Raw genomic sequence first — 7,236 nt, forward strand, 5'->3', positions numbered from 1 at the left:
CCTCAGATACCAGCTCGGCGAGGTAGGAGGTTGTGCAAAGGGTAGGAGGTTGACAGAGCTGGGCTCTTTTGCTAAGATGGCAGCCCTAGCTGGGGACAAATGCAGAGCCAGGGCCAGCTGCCAGGCAGTTCTGAGGGGCCGGCAGGATCCTAGGGCATGCCACCTTGGGGACACGGGGCTCAGGCAGGGAGTGGCTGTGGCCCTGGCATGGCAGGGCTGGGGCGCTGCCTGCATCCTGCCTGGTGCAGCTCAGGGCAGCCGCCCCACTGTGCGCTGGACTTCACCCTCAGTGCCACCCGCCCTGAACCTGGGCAGAAAGCCTTCAGGTGACGTGGAGCCCAGCAGGGTCTGCACACAGCGTGTCTGCCCGGTGACTGCTTGGCCTCCCGCAGTGGCCCAGTGGCCCAAGGCCCCCTCAGGGCGGTGCGAGGCTCAGCCGTGGATCCTGCAGAGTGGGCGCACGCCCAGTGTCATGGCTGCAACTGCCCCTTGTCCCCTCCCTGCCGCTCCTCGCTGCCCCTGGCCAGGGCCTGCCCTCTGGACCCCGTGCAGCTTCCTCCTGTGGGACGCTCCCCGAGAGAGGGGCAAACCAGGCAGCCCAGCTCTGATGCGGCCTCCTGGCCTCCCAAGCAAACTGCCCTCACCAGGGCTGTGAGGGGGTGGCCAACAGGCCAGAGACGGCCTCTCCTACTCAAGGGCCAGGACAGGGCCGGCCACAGGCAGCGGGGAGAGTGGGCAGTGGCTGGGACCCAACAGCAGGTGCATCTTGGACCTCTGGCAGTCCCTCCGGCAGTCTCTCCAGCAGTCCTTCCACAGTCACACGATGGGAGGAGCCTAAGCTGGTGGCCCCTCACTCAGTAGCTGGAGGCCCAGTCGGGTTGCTCCATCATCACAGCCCCAGCCCCTGCCTAGTCGGGGTGCCAAACTTTGCTAGCCACCACCTGTCTCGCCAGGTCCTGATGAAACCAGCCCAGAGACTCCCGGGAGCTCCCCACCCTTCCCACCTCAGGGCCTTGTCTGTTTCCTGCCCAAGGGAACACCCTTCCCGCCTCAGGCTGAAAGTATGAAGTCCCTTCTGTGAGCCTTCCAGACCCCCATCCTCTGTTCCTCCTGAGTTCTTCACCCCCATCCAGACTCTGGGATCTAGGTCACAGCCTGCAGGTCCAGACTCTGGGATCCACGTCACAGCCTGCAGGTCCAGACTCTGGGATCCACATCACAGCCTGCAGGTCCAGACTCTGGGATCTAGGTCACAGCCTGCAGGTGTAGACTCTGGGATCTAGGTCACAGCCTGCAGGTCCAGACTCTGGGATCTAGGTCACAGCCTGCAGGTCCAGACTCTGGGATCTAGGTCACAGCCTGCAGGTCCAGACTCTGGGATCCACATCACAGCCTGCAGGTGTAGACTCTGGGATCTAGGTCACAGCCTGCAGGTCTAGACTCTGGGATCTAGGTCACAGCCTGCAGGTCCAGACTCTGGGATCCACATCACAGCCTGCAGGTTTAGACTCTGGGATCCACGTCACAGCCTGCAGGTCCAGACTCTGGGATCTAGGTCACAGCCTGCAGGTGTAGACTCTGGGATCTAGGTCACAGCCTGCAGGTCCAGACTCTGGGATCTAGGTCACAGCCTGCAGGTCCAGACTCTGGGATCCACATCACAGCCTGCAGGTTTAGACTCTGGGATCCACGTCACAGCCTGCAGGTCCAGACTCTGGGATCTAGGTCACAGCCTGCAGGTGTAGACTCTGGGATCTAGGTCACAGCCTGCAGGTCCAGACTCTGGGATCCACGTCACAGCCTGCAGGTGTAGACTCTGGGATCTAGGTCACAGCCTGCAGGTCCAGACTCTGGGATCTAGGTCACAGCCTGCAGGTCCAGACTCTGGGATCTAGGTCACAGCCTGCAGGTCCAGACTCTGGGATCCACATCACAGCCTGCAGGTGTAGACTCTGGGATCTAGGTCACAGCCTGCAGGTCTAGACTCTGGGATCTAGGTCACAGCCTGCAGGTCCAGACTCTGGGATCCACGTCACAGCCTGCAGGTGTAGACTCTGGGATCTAGGTCACAGCCTGCAGGTCTAGACTCTGGGATCTAGGTCACAGCCTGCAGGTCCAGACTCTGGGATCCACGTCACAGCCTGCAGGTGTAGACTCTGGGATCTAGGTCACAGCCTGCAGGTCCAGACTCTGGGATCCACGTCACAGCCTGCAGGTGTAGACTCTGGGATCTAGGTCACAGCCTGCAGGTCTAGACTCTGGGATCTAGGTCACAGCCTGCAGGTCCAGACTCTGGGATCCACATCACAGCCTGCAGGTGTAGACTCTGGGATCCACATCACAGCCTGCAGGTCCAGACTCTGGGATCTAGGTCACAGCCTGCAGGTCCAGACTCTGGGATCTAGGTCACAGCCTGCAGGTCCAGACTCTGGGATCTAGGTCACAGCCTGCAGGTCCAGACTCTGGGATCCACATCACAGCCTGCAGGTGTAGACTCTGGGATCTAGGTCACAGCCTGCAGGTCCAGACTCTGGGATCCAGGTCACAGCCTGCAGGTGTAGACTCTGGGATCTAGGTCACAGCCTGCAGGTCTAGACTCTGGGATCTAGGTCACAGCCTGCAGGTCCAGACTCTGGGATCCACATCACAGCCTGCAGGTGTAGACTCTGGGATCTAGGTCACAGCCTGCAGGTCCAGACTCTGGGATCTAGGTCACAGCCTGCAGGTCCAGACTCTGGGATCCACATCACAGCCTGCAGGTGTAGACTCTGGGATCTAGGTCACAGCCTGCAGGTCCAGACTCTGGGATCTAGGTCACAGCCTGCAGGTCCAGACTCTGGGATCTAGGTCACAGCCTGCAGGTCCAGACTCTGGGATCCACATCACAGCCTGCAGGTGTAGACTCTGGGATCTAGGTCACAGCCTGCAGGTGTAGACTCTGGGATCTAGGTCACAGCCTGCAGGTCCAGACTCTGGGATCTAGGTCACAGCCTGCAGGTCCAGACTCTGGGATCCACGTCACAGCCTGCAGGTGTAGACTCTGGGATCCACATCACAGCCTGCAGGTGTAGACTCTGGGATCTAGGTCACAGCCTGCAGGTCTAGACTCTGGGATCTAGGTCACAGCCTGCAGGTCCAGACTCTGGGATCCACGTCACAGCCTGCAGGTGTAGACTCTGGGATCTAGGTCACAGCCTGCAGGTGTAGACTCTGGGATCCACATCACAGCCTGCAGGTCTAGACTCTGGGATCTAGGTCACAGCCTGCAGGTCCAGACTCTGGGATCTAGGTCACAGCCTGCAGGTGTAGACTCTGGGATCCACGTCACAGCCTGCAGGTCTAGACTCTGGGATCTAGGTCACAGCCTGCAGGTCTAGACTCTGGGATCTAGGTCACAGCCTGCAGGTCCAGACTCTGGGATCTAGGTCACAGCCTGCAGGTGTAGACTCTGGGATCTAGGTCACAGCCTGCAGGTCCAGACTCTGGGATCTAGGTCACAGCCTGCAGGTCCAGACTCTGGGATCTAGGTCACAGCCTGCAGGTCCAGACTCTGGGATCTAGGTCACAGCCTGCAGGTCCAGACTCTGGGATCTAGGTCACAGCCTGCAGGTCCAGACTCTGGGATCTAGGTCACAGCCTGCAGGTCCAGACTCTGGGATCTAGGTCACAGCCTGCAGGTCCAGACTCTGGGATCTAGGTCACAGCCTGCAGGTCCAGACTCTGGGATCTAGGTCACAGCCTGCAGGTCCAGACTCTGGGATCTAGGTCACAGCCTGCAGGTCCAGACTCTGGGATCTAGGTCACAGCCTGCAGGTCCAGACTCTGGGACCTGGGTCGCGGCCTGCAGGTGTGGGTCCTTTCTAGCTCTTTCCATGGCCTCTGATTCTTGTCTTCTTATGGGTTTGATGACCTTTCTCCTCCCCATTCCCCCGTTAGAGAACCGTCCCTAGAGCAGGTGCCCCTTCTGCCCGGCATGCCCTGGGCGTCGCACAAGGGCTGAGGGAATGAAGAGACGCACGACCCCAGGGAAGGTGCCCGCTCTGATGAGGACGCCACAGCTGGGCCGAGGAGAGGCGTGGCTCACACCAGGGCCTTTCTCAGAGACGCGCACACCCCTGTGCCCAGCCCAAGCCTGGGGCTCCCCCCCACACTCTCCAGCGCCCTGCTCTGCACGTCAAGGACACATAAGCCAGGAGGCTCAGAGCCCCCAGGGGACACCCAGGACCCACCCTCCTCAGCTGGACTCAGGAGGGCTGCAGGACAGGGCTGCTCCAGCCCAGGCCGCAGGGCTGTGTTGTGCTCTTGGAGGAGGAGCCCAGGCGGGCCTGGCTGTCTGCCCTGGAAGGTCCACTGCTTACGGGAAATGCTCCGCTGAGGAGAAAGCGCTCAGAAGCCTGGTGCTGGCCTCTGTCCAGGCGGGTGAGGAAGCCTGCTGTGCTCTGTGGCCACACTCTACTCCTCCCCCAGACAGCCCGACTGGCTCTGCAGGACTGCCCAGGGGCAAGCACAGGTTCCCGAAAACCAAGACACAACCAAGCACAGTCATCCCTGGAGCAGTTCAGTGCGTCTGGAGCGCAGCCAGCACCACCCAGCGTGTTTGGGTTTGCAGCTGGCTCTGCCTCTGGGCTGGGAGGTCGTGGACTAGTTACTCAACCTCTCTGAGCCTCTGTTCCTTGTGTGTGAAATGAGAAATGGGCCCTACCTCTGGGCTGTCGGATGGAAGAAGGAGTTCATATTTGACCACGTGCTCAGAACGTAGACTGTGCAGAGCACGTGTCTGCTAAGACAGTGATTACGTCCGTCTTCCTCCAGTGCCGTCTCGGTGGCAAGGCGAGGGGACGGATGGTGTGGACACCAGGCTTGGAGAGTTCTGGAAGCAGGGGGGCACGGCCAGCCAGCCGGCGGGCCTCAGGTCTGCCTCCTGTCACGGCCCACACAGGCTGGGGTGCGGGGTCCCTGCCCAAAGTGACTTAGCAAAGTGCCAGCCCAAAGGTCAACTCCGGTCTCCAGATACGTTTGGGTCGGACCTAGAAAGTCTGAAGGAACAAGCAGAAGACAAGGGCCACATGGAGTTCACGGACTTGGCCCCCGGGATTTAAAAGTCAGGGGTCTCGGGTTTTGAGCTCCACTTCGGGTTTCTCTCGAGGGCTGGAAGCGGAGCCTGCCCCCCACCCCCCGCCGGCCCCTGCCCCCCCACCGCCACCCCCCATCCCCCACCAGGCCGTGAAGGACTTGCAGACGCCCCTCCCCCCACGCAGCCCACATTCCCTTGTCCCCCCCCCCCACCTGGCAAACCTGCCGTTGCTCCTAAAGCCACCGTGGGGGCTGGGCACAGCTCCGGGAGGCACTCGCCTGCTGGGCCCAGACCCTGGGTGGATCCCCAGCACCGCGAAGAGGAGAAGCAAACGGACCCAGTGTCTCGGGAGGGGTGCCCCAGAAGCAGTCTGGGGAGATAGGGACGGGAGCAGGGGCGCGTGCAGGCGGTGATGCGGGGCCACAGCTTCTGAAGGTCTCTGTTTCCTGGGGCCACTGTGACTGAAGTGCCACCAATCAAGTGGCTGGAAACGCAGAAACGGACCGTCTCAGGGTCTGGAGTCCGGGAGTCCGAGGTCGAGGTGGACCGGGCAGCACTCCCCCAGCCTGTCCCAGGCCTCCTCCTGGCCCCCGAGTCCCCAGGCTCACGGCAGCGCGATGCTCACCTTCACCTGGTCCCCTCCCGGTGTTCACATCCCTCTTTTTACGAGAACACTAACCCCGTCGGAGGCGGCCAGCCTGCTCCTGCATGGCCTCACTTCAGCTGACCAATATCTGTGACAGCTCTAGGTCTCAACAGGGTCACGTCGGAAGGGACCGGAGGTCAGGGCTCCGGCGTATGAAGCAGGTGCAGATACGGCACGATCCAGGGACCTGGCTCCCCCCACAGGGCCTCGGGCGGCAGCTCTGTCCCCAGCCGTCCCATCAGCCACTGGGCAAGGGCCACCCCAGCAGGGACATGAATCCGCAGGCTCTCCCCGCTCTGGGCACGTGCAGGCAGAAGGGGTCCCTGCAGCCTGAGGGTTGGTCTTCGGCCGAGAGGAGCCGCGCTGCTGCTGGTGTGAAGTGCGACCGACCTGCGCAGGAAGACGGCCAAGAGACCCGGGCCCCGCCTACAGCCGTCAGGGACACTCAGGGGGTCTTTGCCCACATCAGCTACCCACTTGCTCGGCAGGGTGGCCCCGAACCAGTCACCAGCGCCTGGTGGCTGCCTCTCTCTCCCTCAGGCCACGGTGGCTGGCACAGGAGCCGCTGGGAGAAGAGGGGACATGGCCCCTGCTACAGTTTGGATGTGACCCCCAAAGTCCATGCGTTGGAAACCATCCCCAAGTTCCATGTGAATGGCGTGTGGAGGAAGGGCCTCGGGAGGTGGTTAGGACTGGAGGAGGTCACGAGGTGGGGTCCCCACGGTGGCATCCATGGCATTTTAGGAAGAGAGACCCAAGGCAGCACCTTGGCTGTGTCTTGCCGAGTGGCACCCTGTTCCACGTTATGATGTGGCAAGAGGGCTGTCACCGGAAGGCTGAACAGAGACGCTGCGGTGCTCTTGGACTTCCCAACCTCCAGATTCAGGAATCAGACTTCAGTTCTTTATAAAGTATCTGGTCTCGAGTATTTTGTTCTAGCAACAGAAAGCAGACTCCGACAGCTCACCCACCTCGACGCAGTGCCCCGGGCCCAGCTGGCAGCCCAGGACTGTCGGCAGGTGGAGGTGGCAGAGCCTGCAGGCTGCTCAGCCTTAACTGCTTTACAGAGGGATCAGGGACCCCTCACAAGCAAAAGGACCCCCAACTCAGGTACCCTTCACTGTTGTTCTCTGAGACACTCAAGCATAACTCATGAAGTGGGGCGTCCGCGTGCAGCCACAGGTCCCCCAAAATAAAGTTAATGGGGGGGAATAAGGGTCAAAGAGTGGGAGGTGAGGCTCGGCCCTGAAACCTGCGTCAAGGGGAGCCAGGCTCAGGCACAGTGTGCAGTGGCGCCCACATAGGTCCCTGCTCCAGCCCCCGGCACTCTGTGTGCAGAGGACCTGGGGAGCTAGACCCCTGCCCAGCAACATCGATGGTGGCCGCCGTGGAATGTCCTGGTCCTGTGCTGTGCCGTGGCACAGTCTGACCCTCGACTCCAGACCTACCAGCAGTTTAGGGTGACCGAGGCCAGCAGAAGAGAGGAATGGACCAAAGCTGATGTGCTGGGGCACGG

The sequence above is a fragment of the Marmota monax genome, unplaced genomic scaffold (genome assembly GCF_021218885.2).
Source record: "Marmota monax isolate L192 unplaced genomic scaffold, Marmota_monax_Labrador192_F-V1.1 WCK01_AAM20220418_F8-fsc00035, whole genome shotgun sequence".
Taxonomy (NCBI): Eukaryota; Metazoa; Chordata; class Mammalia; order Rodentia; family Sciuridae; genus Marmota; species Marmota monax.